Here is a 15269-nt window from a genome sequence, read left to right as displayed (position 1 = left end):
GCTGCAATGCAAGAATGAGGGTGAAGGTGTAGGAGGATGGCACATGCGTGGCAGTGGACATTGAGTACAATCATAATCACGAGCTCATGTAAACTGATGACATGCTGGTATTTTTGCACTCACACAAGAATTATGACCCCACTATTTTGGAGTACATAAAGCTCCTGCGGTACCATGATGTCAAGCACACAACAATCATGTCCATGCTATCTGAAAATGAAGATGGAAGCTACTTCCTAAGCATGACAGGACGAGAACTGCTAAACCAGTAAGTATTCAAACACCCACATACTGCAATGTAAAATAGCATCCTAGCTCACAACCCTTTGCTAGCAAAACATAAACAAATGCATGTTTGCATGTGATTTGCAGGAAAGCCATGAATGCAAGGAAAGATGATTTGGATGATGTATTGAAACTTGTTTCATTCTTCAAAGACATGAAGGCAATAAATGATGAGTTTTTCTATGACATCCAAGTGGACAAGGACAAGTCAATTAAAAACATTTTCTGGTCCAATGCGAGCTGCCGAGGAGCCTATCAAGACTTCGGCGATTGCGTAACATTCGACACGACTTACAAGACCAACAGATTTCATATGCCCCGGGGAGTGTTTGTTGGAACAAACCATCACTTGCAGTCAATGATATTTGCTGTTGCCCTGATAAGAGACGAAGATGCAATGTCATTCAAGTGGTTGTTCGATACATTACTACGGTGCATGAACAACAAGCACACAACTTGCATTCTAACAGGTGAGTTCAAAAAAAAACTCCTCAAGTTTCATCATCTTTTCAGTCTATGGGTCTGTGTTGGTTGGGTACATTGGTTTTGTCTGAAAATAATGTAAAGAATGCAGTTCAACCACTGTAAGCACAGAAGTCCAACTAGCAGTACAAGAAAGCAAAATTATCTGTCACATGTTTACAAAAAAATTAGTTATGAATGTGAAGTTCAAATACATGAATTATAGAAGTTCAAGGACAAATCTGTAAGATAAATATATGTAGCATGTTCAGAAAAAAATAGTTATTTACATGAAGTTCAAGCACTGCTACCACAGAACTTCAACAACAATGCTTTAAGAAAAATTTTGATTGCGACACTACTAGTTTGTCCTACTACTAACTGTGAAGTTCAAGCACTGATACCAAAGAAGTTCAGCAATGCTGCTATAAAGAAAAAATACATGTGAAATTCTTAGATACCATACTGCCAAGATGTGTAGTTCAAGTACTTGTACAACATAAGTTCACCATTAGTACAAAAAAAGAATCAACTTTCATTTTTTTTAATTCATGCAGACCAATGCCCATCGATGGCGAAAGCTATACCACAATCATTTCCAAACACCGTCCACAAGCTATGCCATTGGCACATCATGAAGAAGTACAGGAAATACCTCGCGTTGTTGTATAAAAAGTATAAAACATTCAAAGAGGAGTTCACAGCTATATTAAACTGGCCACTGATGCCAACAGAGTTTGAAGATGCCTGGGCTAAAATCATGCACAAATACAACATGGAGAACGACCAGATGATGATGCAGCTCTGGAGTGATAGGAAGATGTGGATTTCAGCATATTACAAGAACATTTTATGTGCTGGAATGACTTCCACACAACGAAGCGAGAGCATGAACCACGTGCTAAAGAAAGGGTTTGTCAAGGGGACCCAGAACCTACACAAGTTTGCTAGGCGGGTCAATGCTTGCATACAAACTCGGATGCAGAAGGAGAACGGGCAAACAATGACTAGCATGGTATGATGACAAGTACAAAACACCCCATCATGTTCTATTTTACCTTCAACATGTGCACTTTGAATTTAAAAAAATGAAACCCATGACTCTGCTTCGACTAATATCTCACTTTTTGACATGTGCAGACCAATCCTGTGACAAAAACAACTTACGGCTATGAGGAAGACATGTCTATCAAGTATACGAGAGCCGTGTACACGGAGATGAGGAATAGGATGAGAAAGGCCACATTATTTCGCGCAAAGCGTACAGCAGAGCCCACTAAGTACCTTGTGTACTACCACAACAAGCCTGGCCATGATGATGAAGAAAGATTTTCCTGGTCAAAGCATGAATTCCAGGTTGTAGCTGACCCAGAGAAGGAAATATATGAGCGTGAACGCAAGCTCTAGACACACACAGGTGAGTGAAAAAACAAGATCATTAAAAAGCTAGACTAGTAGTATCATATGAAAATTTATGAAACTCATTGCTGGCTCACAAACTATGTATTCTACATTCATCACAAAAATGCAGGCATGTTCTGCCTTCACATCATGAACATACTGGACTACATCAAGCCTGACAAATTTCCAAACAAGTATATCCTCAAACGGTACACAAAGACTGCAAGATCACAACCAACCTTTGATACAAGGGACTAGAACACAACCGCATCGGATGGCAGCTCAAGGCTATCGAAGCAAGACATCTTGCTGCAGCTGAATTTGATGGTTAACAAGAAAGCGATGAGATGTGACCAGCAATATGACAGAGCCTACTATGTTCTCAAGAGGCTTGTGGAAGAGCTTGATGCAATACATTCAGCAAATCAAGCGGATGCTGACGAAAGGATGGCTGAAGAGGACGCTGAAATTGAAGATGACCTTCATTATTATGCAGCTGAAATGCTTAACGCCGCCGCTGAAGCCAACCAATGCAAGCATGGTGATGGCCAATCAATGGAGCAGCAACAGCAAGAGACGATGAAATTGTCGTTGTATTCTGTAACAAAGGGTAGGAAGAAAATTACTGCAGCAAAGAAAAGTGACAAGAGAGCTCAAATGAAGGCACCACCTACAGGAAGAGTCGTCGTGCACGATGAGAACGGAGTGCCACTTGGACACAGGAAATGCAGTGTGTGCAACCAGGTTGTGGGACACAACAAGCTGGCCTATCCAACACTATTGGAAAGAAACAATGCTGAGGAGATCAAGCAAACCAAATCTCAAAAACAGCCGCCCAAAGTTATGGAACAAAAGAAGGGACCACACCCAAAGAAAGCATATACAAGGAGTATGAACCACATAATGCAAGAACATGCCCGAAGCGCGCAGATGCTGAAAAGACAAGCAAAATGCTAGAGAAGAAACAAAAAGCAAGACCTAGAGCCAACAACAAGAAAGTGGTGGAAGATGAAGAGGAAGATGAAGATGAAGACACCGTCGAAGAAGAGGAAGAGGAAGTGGAATGCGATGATGAAGAGGAAGACGACGATGAAGAGGAAGAGGACGATGAAGAGGAAGAGGTACATGTCAAGAAAAAACCACTACCACCAAAGACTAGGAGGAGCGCAAGGCTCATGAACAATTAGAATAGGTCAATTAACACAATGCAAACTTGTGTCATGTCAATGTGCAGAACATTATGTCATCCCCTGGTAACATACACTGTGAAGTTCAAGTAATATTACTGCAGAAGTCCTGGTATGTTATGGCAGGAACTGATGTGCTGGTGTTGTATTGCATGAAAGAGCAAGCAGTAATAAATTGAAAAACATACACTGTGAAGTTCAAGTAATATTACTGCAGAAGTCCTGGTATGTTATAGCAGGAAGTGATGTGCTGGTGTTGTATTGCATGAAAGAGCAAGTAGCAAATAATCATATAGTTTGGAAGTTCATGTCAGCTTACAGAAGAAGTTTTGGTATGTAAAATCGATGTAGGAAAAGAATATGCTTAAAAAATAAAGGTTCGCCGCATAAACTAAGGTTAGCAAGCCTGAGACAACGCGTTCAAATGTGAAGTTCTGCTTGGATACATGCAGAAGTTCATGTACAATGCAACAAAGGTAAAGAAACATTTGATTATTACATATAAGGACTTGAAAAAACACAAAAAAACTAATATAGATTCTACGCAAAAGCATACATATTGGTTGGGTTGAACATTACCAATACATTACACAACACAAAATATCCTCTCCATCTGAAACCAGCAGCCCAGCCACATCTCAAAGCAGAAGTTCAAGTCTACGATCATATGTTGGGAGCCCAAAAATAAACAACACAAAAAAATCAAGCAGTTCAACCAAAACCGAGGCAGAAGTTCAGGTACATCTGTTGGGGCAAAAACATTCAACACATGGATACTAAAAATGACGCAGTACATTGAAATTCACAAAGCAAAATCATTCTTCACACCGAATGCATTTGTCCATAATATCATAAGTAATAGTGCTGCATCTATAGATACACAAATCACTAAAAACATTCTTACAACCAAATCTTTACGGAATTGTTCCAATCATTAGCAAACCTAAAAATCTGTACAAAATCAAATCTACAATGAAACTAATGCTTCGAATTCACGGGCCAAAGGACTGGATCTCTTTAGGGAGCTCTGAACGCACGACTTCATTCTTCTCGCTAAAAATCAGAGTGTGCATGAACTCAGCCTTCCAGTCATCTGCAGCAGCTTGCAAACACAAAAAGGTGAAAACGATGGTTTAGTAACGGATATCTAAAACAACAGCGGGAGCGTCTCAGCAAAAACACACAAGAATAATCAAAGGATGATGAGACAAGAACAAAGATAGAACATACTTCCACATCACCAAAATCTTCAACAATCTCATCGCCATCATACGAAGAGCTGAACTTCACGGCAAAGAAACCACAATCATTACTCTTCTGCTTTGGAACGTCGATGAAAGTCGGCCTCTTTGCAATAGTCACCCAGTTAGGCTGCTTGCTCACCTTGTATACAGCCTTGCCGTACAGCTCCTTGAGCAACCCAACAAATCTCTTCATCTGCCAGAAATAACAAAATTAGATGAAGTCAAAAACATGTTAACCAAAATAGTTAAGTTCAGGTACATAAAAAAGCGACACTTGCATAAGATCCACCTAAACAAAATAGCAGAAGTTCAACTTCTAAATGACAGTCAGTTCAAGCAGTATTACCAAAACAGAGACAGCAACATATTTTGTCAACACAAGGCATAATAAACTTCGTGTCAAACAAGAGAATGTGAAAGGAGGTTCAGGCTAAGAAACACTCACGATATTTTGGCAGTCCCCGTGGAAACTCGTTCACGACGTTTCCATATTAGCGTAAGAAAGTGAATCAAGGATGTCAATGCTCCCACGATATCTATTCACCATGTACACACTGTAGTGCACCATTGTGCCAATTGGCTTGAATAGAATCGAGAAAACCTGCCAAGAATGAAAGGACAGGTGAACACAAACTATAAAAGCATATGTACTGAAGAACCGGCATGAACAAAAACTTCTTGACAAACTCAGCAAAAGGATGCACATGAAATTAAAAAATGCAAGAGTTATGAAAACCTAACCAGCTTTGCGTTAAGAAGGTCTTCTTCCTTGCGAACAAACATTGGGAGGAGACCAGCAGATTTTTTTGCATCAAACTTTGGAACTGTTGCACCGAAGAAATCATACTCCACGCAGTACTGTGCATTCACAAAAAAACAATTAGAACACCTCCCAAATGCTACTACAACAAAACTAAGGCAAAAAGAAGGAGATAGGGGTGCAAAGAACTAAAACCTGTATGAAGTAGGGACTAAGTACAACCCTGTCAGCACTAGTGAATATCTCAGAGGTCTCCGGCTTATCCTTCCACAAATTTATGAGATAATCCATTATGTCTCCTTCCATCTGCTGCCCTTCACCGAAAAGCGTATAAAGGACACGTCCTGCGAGGTCAATCACATTAGCAGGGATGGTAAACATGCAGTAGCTTGTCAGATACAAAAGGAAGGTAAAAAATATTAGAAGTTCAGATACAACAACAAACAGAAGTTCAGACACTATAACTCAAAAGGCAAGAGGAGACATAAAACAGAAGTTCAGATACTACAACAACGATAGTTCAAAAAATACAACAACAGAAGTTCAGACACTACAACTCCAAGGCAAGGGAGCGACAAATGAGGGTAACTCACTCAGAATACTTTTCCAGACCGTCTTTACTCAACACATACTGTTTCAACTTCCGGGCCTCGGATAGATGAGGGTAACTGTATTTTTTCAGGGGAGCGACAGGAGAACGCCACTTCAAAGGCAATCTTGATGCTCTCTTGGAGGAAGTTATGTTCCCAGACTCAACTGCCGATTTCCTCCTGGTGATCACAACATTCTTCCCACCTTTACCAGAAACAGTACCAGCAGCACATTTAGCATTCTTCGGGTAAGCAATCTTCTCAAAATCATCATCGGACGAAATCACTTCTGCTTCGGCTGCTTCGACTGCATCAGCCTTCCTGTAGCAAGGGGTTTTTGGAGTACCACGAATACCACCAGCCTGCTTCCCCAACTTGGAAGGAATAAGGGTCCGAGGTCTATCATCTCTTATCGGAGCTGTACTCATGGGTTCCTCCCTAGGCTGGTATTCCTGTGACCCGAGGAATGAGTAGTGGTAATCGGTCAGCTCCAACGGTTCCACTGTCAAAGAAAAAAGGAAGAGAAAACATCACCATTAAATACAACTGAAGTTCAGGAACATCACAATGTGCAGTCCAACCAATAAATGACATGGTTACTACACAAGCTGACCTAAAAAAATTAGTTGCAGTAAAAAACTAATGAAGTTCAGGCACAACCAGAGGCATAGTTCAAGATAAACCGATGAACTATAAATCATTCAATTACAGCTAACAAAACCATAGAAAGGCATCATCTCTGAAGTTCAATTAGAAAAGAAAATGCTCATGTCCATTTAAGCAAAACAAAACACACAAGCAAAATTAAAAAAGATAGAAATGAAGTTCATGTACAAAGAAAATGCTCCTCTCCTTCCGAAACCAGAAGTCCAAGTTTCAGAGAAAAATATGGAGTTCAGGTAGAATAAAAGATGCAGTGCAGGTAAGGAATACAAGTTCCAAAATACTTACATGTGTAGTAGCCAAACAGAGCTTGGAAGTCTGCCTCAAACAGGTTAGAAGAAGCGATTGAGTACAGCCACGTCTTCCTGATATCCCCGATATTCTCATGGGAATAATTTGCAAGAACCCCATCATGATATGAATTAACATTCATAAGCATGAAGAATCCGCAGTCGATACTGCCATCAAACGAAGTAAAAGAAATAGTGTTAGGACAGAAAAAGAAAGCCAACGAATTAAACACGTCGCAGCTTAAGTACAACTACACTTAAACAGATGTGACAAAGACAAAAAGTCGAACTCATACTTGTTTTGCTGCTGGGGGACATCAATCCAATCCAGAGGGAAATTGTTGATGCTAAGAGGACTGAAGGGTGTCTCCCTGTCGTTGCTGGCATCCTTCCAAAGCCTCTTGATGTTGTTGGTCATCTGCCGAAACAGGCGTACCGCACATTCATCTTTTGGTCCATAGTAGGAATCGAGAAGCTGGAACCTTGAATTCTTCAGGTCAAGGAATACTGACACCCAATGACCGACACCACCCATGGAAGCAGGAAGCTCAGGCGGGTCAAAAGTAGGGAAAACAACCTAAAGCATCATAAAACACACGAATCATTAAAAAAATGAGAATTAATATCAGAACGGTACAAAAGAAAAATAAAACAAATATTAACACAGTGGATCGCACTGTAAAACTAATACAGAGGCAAATAATAAGATATTGCATAGCGAATCATGTGCATCCATGCTATCTGGACCACTCGCCATGAAGTACTTCCTCAAACGGGAATCAAATTGACCTCTGAAAATCTTGTCCTAAAATAATGCAGACAACACCAACATATGAAAAAATACAAAAATGAGACGAACAAGTTTTAACTAAAATGGTAAGGAACAAACCCTAAAAGAAATCACTGTATGGTTGACTTACACAAACCCAATACGGCAGGATGAGTTTATTCGATCCCTCGTACTTCGCACGTAGACAGTAGAGTGCACACTCAGCCACATTAGATGTAAGCATTCCGCGAGGACCAAAAGATATTGCGACTTCTAGAACAGAAGCTTCACACTCCTTGTTTCGGAACATAATCATTTCTCTAAAACAAGCGAATAGAAAGTAAAACAAGTTCAGCAGCAGGAACTCAGGAAGTTCATAACACATGTTAGCACAAAAGTTCAGCTATATCACAACAAGCAGTACAATGCAAAAGGGGGCCAGAAGTTCAGCACCAGAGAAGAAAAAAAAAGTTCAGGTACATAGAGTTGGGAAGTTCAGGTAAGAAACCACAGACAGTTCACAGGGGGTACATGGATGATGTAAATATTGAGCAGGCACAGAAGTTCAGCTATATCACAACATGCAGTGCAGTACAAAAGAGGCCAGAAGTTCAGCATCAGAGAAGCAAAAAAAAAGAAGTTCAGGTACATAGAGTTGGGAAGTTCAGGTACGAAACCATAGATAGTTCACAGGGGGTACATGGATGATGTAAATATTGAGTAGCTGCACTCACCTCTTAGAACGATCATTCCTAAGCCTAGTTACACTGTAATAAAAGTCATCAACCTTCTTGCGGACGACAGCAAGGTCACTATCTGCTCACCAAAAATAAAATAGCAATTAACAGCAACACACAAAGCACATGGATTCACGACAATTTCAATTAAGACCAATATTCAAGCACAAACATTCAAAACATAAGCACATCTCAGCAGCTACATCAGAAAAGATAAAACCACAGCATCATAGACATCACAACCCATGCATTACAAACCTCCACCCACATAGAAAACATGTTCACTTAACATTCTTTACAACCCACACGACAAACAACAAAACCAGAAGTTCAACTTGGACCACACAGGCAGTTTACAGGGGATATCATGGACTAAATCAAACAACAAAGAGGGAAGGGGATGGGGAAAGAAGAGAGAATCATGCTCCTCTCTTCATGGATCCTTGCATAGACTAGTGCAGCATCGTCGGGAAGGACACCAGCAGCAGTTGGAGCAGCTAGAGAATCTGAAATAAGAAAAACATTTGGTTGTGCCTGTACAGCATCAACATCAACTGATGGCTCTGCTGCAGGAGACTTCTCCGGGCTTGAGGTAGCACTACCACCAGTTTGTATAGCAGACTCAACATGATCTTTCTCCAAAATGGTGTCTCCATTTGTCTTGCCTTGCTTAGCATCAGAAACCTCAGCACCAATGGACGAAAAAGGTTCAGTCAGGACCACCTCGTCGGAGCAGCCGGTGCCTGAGACGGACATGTCTGCAACCTTACCTGGAGCAACACTAACATCATCATTCTGCTGCTGCAAAAAAGAAACAAAAAGTCATTACAAAGGGCTGACTGAACCTCATGCACAGGGACAGCAAGTCCGTCTCAGGGGCAAACAAGACAAATGGACAAGAAAAAATGGTACCTTATTTTCACTGCCATGAACCTCATCAAGTATTACACCACTAGCGGGAGCAGGTTCATGCACAGGGGCAGCCTCATGCACAGGAGCAGCTTCATGCGCAGGTAAAACATCCTCCTCAACCCTAGCATCATCATCAACAGCCTACAAAAAGAAATCATGTAGAAAACAAAATACCTAATCAGCAGAAGTTCAGATTGCATAATTAGTAAAGGTCAGCTATCACAACTGACATATAATGGAAGTCCAAATACAGTAAACATAGCAGGTCAGATATCAAACTACTCTAAGATACAAAAGGGAACAAAAAAGGGCGAGTCATGGAAGTTCAGGTGCTGTAGCAGTTGAAGTTCAAGTTCTATAAGCAGAGAAGGTCACATAGGAACACTTGTGCTAAAAAACGGTTTACGACACATGAAATCAATAACGGTCGCCTATGACTACAAACGGTAATAACTGAAAGCTAACATTGAACATTATTGCAAAGAAATATCAAAAGCCAACATAAACAAACCTCTTTGGTACGCTCCACATGGCCTCCTTCATGACCCGAACAAACAGAATCCTGCCTCTGAATCTTTCTCACAACAACACTTGCCTCATCTTCAAAAGGCCTGCAACAAGCATCCTGCATTTCCTTGAACAGCCCAACACTAGTCCGGAGGTGGGAAGTGCTCTGATGAAGCTCTTCAAGAAATTTAGCTTCAATAGATAAGACCCCCTTCGAAGACTCAGCATCAAATCCGTGTCCGGGAGGAAGAATCCCATCAATGTGACTAAAACGCTCAACAGTTGAAGGAACATGAGCCAACTCCCCACAAACAGTTTTGAGAAGACTGTCAATCCTAACCAGAGAAACATTGGCAGCTTCAAACAAATTCTCAGAAGAAACGCTACCTGCAGCACTCACACGAACAGAAGAACCTCCTGGATCTACAGGGGGGCACCGGTTTTAACATCCCGGGAGAATTCAAATCTTGGGGAAGTTCCACTCCTTAGGCCGGCAGAACAAGGCATAATTAGAACATGACGTTCAATAACCCTAAAGAACACAACCTCAGCCTGTGTCTTCGACTGTATACAAACACAAAAGTCAACGCGTCAGAAAACAAATGAAGGAACATGTGGACAAAAAATATACAAGACAATACCAGAAGTTCAAGTTAAACTACACAGGAAAGAATAATGCATAGAAACACTCACAAGCAGTCCCCTAAACACCCAGTTGGCTGGGTCATCATCACCCTTCGTGACCAAATCAGCCGTAGCAAGCTCAAGAAGCTTGGCCTGATCCATGAAATTGATGCGAGGGGTCCTCAAGTCAATATTAGGCATCTTGCCAATGATAAGGCAGTCCAGATACATAAGCAGCGGCGCGATGGCACAGCCTGTGATAGCTTTTCCTCTGATAGTACCTTGTTGATACCTAACAACAGCACTCCGAATATCGTCAACAACCAAATGGCAGTAGTCCATGTCTGCCATGTCCTCAAACACAAGGTTCTCGGCCATTGATGCCTCCCTGGACACTCGTGTAGACGTTCTAGGGATAACCACCTTCATGAAAACAATAAGGTAAAACACCTGCAGAGCAAGATCATCGTTCGTCTCATCCTTCACAAGTTCACCGAGGATACTCCGCAAATCCTTTGTCTTGATGTCCTCATTCCTAGCATACCCAAGCTTGCCCTTCAACCTCATAACAGCATCATCGAAACCATCATTCGAGGGCCTAGGGGGGTACGATTACCTTGAGGGAACCCAAAGAGATGGTGAATAGCATCACTTGTAATACGTATAAGCTTGTTTGCCTCACCCATGTCCAAAATCATGGTTGAAGGGTCAATCCTCGTGTAGATGTTACCCATCAAAGGACGAGAAATGTTGGAAGCAACCTTCAAGTCAAACACACAACCAAAACCAGCCTTGATAACCCTCGCCTTGTGCCTATCTTGTAGCATTTTCGCACACGTCTTGACCTCTCCTAGTGAGCAGCGAACCGTCTTGTTAAAACGTTTCGCCTCACCTCCTCCTTCGCCACAAGCTGATACTGAAAAAAAATACATTGACAAGGAAAAAAGGCATAACAATGAGACACACAAGCTTCACTAAAAATTCCACTAATGCCTACATACGCACCACATCTCAGAAGTCCAACTATGTCTACATAGGCAGTACAACCATGTATGACCAGAAGTTAACATGCTTTCAAAAATGTTGGAAATTTACAAAAGCAGAAGTTCAACCATGTATACCAAGGCAGTAATCAAACATGTATCTCAGAAGTCCAACTATGTCTACATAGGCAGTACAACCATGTATGACCAGAAGTTAACATGCTTTCAAAAATGTTGGAAATTTACAAAAGCAGAAGTTCAACCATGTATACCAAGGCAGTAATCAAACATGTCTCAGAATTCGAACTATGTCTACATAGGCAGTACAACCATGTATGAACACTAGTCAACATGCTTTCAAAAATGTTGGAAATGTAAAAAGCAGAAGTTCAACCATATACACTAAGGCAGTAATCAAACATGTATACAAAACAAGTTGAGCTAATTTCTTCATGTGTATACCCAGAAGTCCAACTATGTACACAAAGGCAGTAATACCATAAAAGCAAAGCACGTCGGCTAATTTATTCGTCTATACTGAGATGGAGCAGAAGGTCATCCATGTACACCAATGCAGTGCTAAAAATAATAAAACTACAACAACAACGACAAATGCTCTAAAAACAGTAAACATGAGACATTCAGCATTGAAATCAGCATCATCCTTGTCCTCTGGATTAACACGAGAACTCTTCTTCACACCCTTGTTGACCTTTGCAGGTGGAACCTTGCGCTTCACGCCGCATTTCTTCCCCTTACCAGATGCACCGGCACCAAGCGGAGAAGGTGTAGGCGCGGCAGTTGCAAGCACACGAGGACTACGACGTGGCGTACCACCAAGGCCTAACCCTTCATCTTTAACAACTTCTGTAGGCCTTGAAACACAAGGGCTCCTACGAGGAGTAACTTCACCAACTACTAGCTTCCTCGCAGTAGTCTTCTTGATTTTCTTCTTAACAGGGACAACCGTGCCATCACTACCACACGGCACGTCTTCCTCAATAGTGAGCTCAGCCGCATGAACAGAGCCATCAACAGACTGCGATTGTGTCTCTGACATCTGAAGAGAGCACAAAGGATCCGGAACAGAATCACAAACTTTGACTGATGGAGCCACCTCCTCAGCAGCAGCAGGGGTTTCTGATAAACCCAACTCAGATAAAACATCATTGATGGTGTTCACAGCTTCCTCCTCTGTGGACACATCTGCAAAGAACACAAAAAATCGAAGCAAAAAATAAAAAAAGTCAGGAACAAAAACAAAACAAACGACAAGAATAAGCTGAAAAAACATGGCTCAAAACTTTAGAATGAAAAGAAAAAGGGTTTCACATACTAGGTGAAGAAAGAGCTGCAGAAGCAAGATCCTCAAGGCTTGAAAAATTCTCAAGGCTCGAAGCAACCTCGGCAATCACAGTCAAAGGGATAATGGGTGATTTAGCCGCATCAGATATTGGAGCATCAGTATTAACCTCTGAAGCTCCATCTTGATCGCAGGCATTTTTTCAGAACTATTCAACTCATCACCAACTACAAAAAATGCAAGTAGAAAAGGCAGCTGAGTTCTAATCCGGAATCCTACACCAATGGGACTTCTACTTTTACAACAATGTCCAATACCCAGAAGTTCAACAATACCTAACAAAGCAGTAAACACAAAAAACAAACTAAATATAAAAACAATCTACAGTAGAGGGGCTACTACATATATCATGAATGTCCAGAAGTTCAACGATACATAACAAAGAAGTAAAATAAAATGTGCATAACAGAAGTTCAACCAAATTTCATTACAATCAAACAATAATTAAAACAAGAGGTTCAACTATGTGACCCAAGCAAGTAGCACATAAAAAAGATGTAGCATGACCACAAACAGTATTTCACAGGAAAACTAAATATCAATGCCATCAACATGATAACAAAAAAACAAAGATATAAACTACAAAAATGAAACATCTGGGAAGTCCAACAAAACTTGGTGACAAAGTTTCACCTGCAAAATCATCAACTACAAAGTAAGAAAACACTCTACTAACTCAAACTAATGGTAAAAAGCATACACATAACCATTACTAGAAGTTTACACTATTAAGAATGGTAGTCCAACATGAATACTAAGTGAAGATATGGGTAGACATATATGAGAATAATGCTACTTAAAATACAAGATACAACTACATTAAGATACCTGGAGAAGGTTTTGAAGCCATGACAACACAACCGCCCTGATGAATGCAACTCCAAACACTAGAACAACCTACTAAAAACAGGGGATTGATTGCATATAGTTAGCAAGTACAAAATCATACAACAAAATACAAAAAGAAACTGAATCAAACCCTCGGATGAAACAACCAGAACATACCAACAAAGGATGAACAGTAGCACATCTAGGCAAGCACAACAAAAAAATGTATCCATAAACTAAATACAATGTCACAGACATAATCTAGACATCGAAATCCATAGCACTAATGCAATTAAATACATCAGATCCAGCATCAACCATCCATCACACCACACCCTCTCTTGCATTCGTCTAACAGCTAAAATCAACAAAGGGGAAATGAAATCCATACAAGTATGAAGGGACAAATAGCACACACAAGCATCTCACAAACAAATCTGACCACGGGGAATTGAAATCCAACCACCACACGCACAAGAACCCTACCTAATCTACCACCAAACCATCAAAAGAAGGGGGAGGGAGGAGGACGCGACAACACACAAAAGAAACAGGCAGGCCTCGACAGATCTGGCGAAACTAGAGGCAAGCATTAGGAGGGGGGCAGCACTTGTACCTCTCCAAACAACTCCCGCACGCACGAATCCGCGTCGATTCTTCCACTCCCCACGACGCCACGCGCACCTTGCAATCGCGCAGGCAGTTGCCGCCCTCGCTTCAGAGCAGAAGAGAGCGAGCTGGGCGAGAGAGAGCGGGTGTAGGGGAGAAATAGGAGCGGGGGCATGCGCCGGTTACTCCAGCATGAGGGCAGGGGACAAGGACGGAGAAATCAGGGGGAGTTGGAGGAGAGGAAGGCAGTGGAGCGACGGAGAGGGGGGAGAGAGCGAGCGACAAGGGGAGAGGAGTTTTCTGACAGGTGGTCGGGAGGCAGATGCTCCCTTAATGCCTCTCTGTCATGGGACTTGCAGCGCCACTGAATTTACAATTTTACCCCCCAACAGCTAAAATAGTAAATACATGTGTAGATAAATAAATGTACCATTTGAATGCATCTATTATAATGAGATAAGATCACGAAACAGCACAGCTGATATCCTCAAAAGCAAAAATAGATGGCAAATACAGTACTAAAGGAAGAAACATACATACATAAATATGCCCCTAAAAAAACAAGAGAAAAGAAGTTCAAAAAATAAAGAACAGAAGTTCAAGTGCCCTAATAAAAGAAGTAAAGGAATAAGAATAAATAAACCATAAAGAAACAAAAAGAAGAAGTTCAACTACGAAAACAGATGAAGTTCACCCTAAACCATAAAAACCCTAAGATAGATAGTGGGGTGACGGATGTGACGGACTCGCCTCCGCATGCGATGACGGGGCACGCCGCGTCGTCGCTTGCTCCGGCTCGTTCCTGTCTCGGCCTCGCAGGGGGGAGGGGAGGGAGGGTCCCGACCCCCCTCCCCCCTGCTCGGCCTCGCGCTACCACATTGCTGCTCGCTAGGATTTGACAGGAAGCAATGCGGTTATTCTATTTCCACCCCCACCGCACGCACCGTAAACCCTAAAAACCCAAAGATAGATAGTGGGGTCATGGATGTGACGGACTCGCCTCCGCATGCAACGACGCGGCATGCCGCGTCGTCGCCTCCTCCGGCTTGTTCCTG

This window comes from Triticum dicoccoides, chromosome 5A, assembly GCF_002162155.2.
Source record: "Triticum dicoccoides isolate Atlit2015 ecotype Zavitan chromosome 5A, WEW_v2.0, whole genome shotgun sequence".
Classification (NCBI taxonomy): Eukaryota; Viridiplantae; Streptophyta; class Magnoliopsida; order Poales; family Poaceae; genus Triticum; species Triticum dicoccoides.
Note: the sequence above shows the minus strand (reverse complement) of the source record.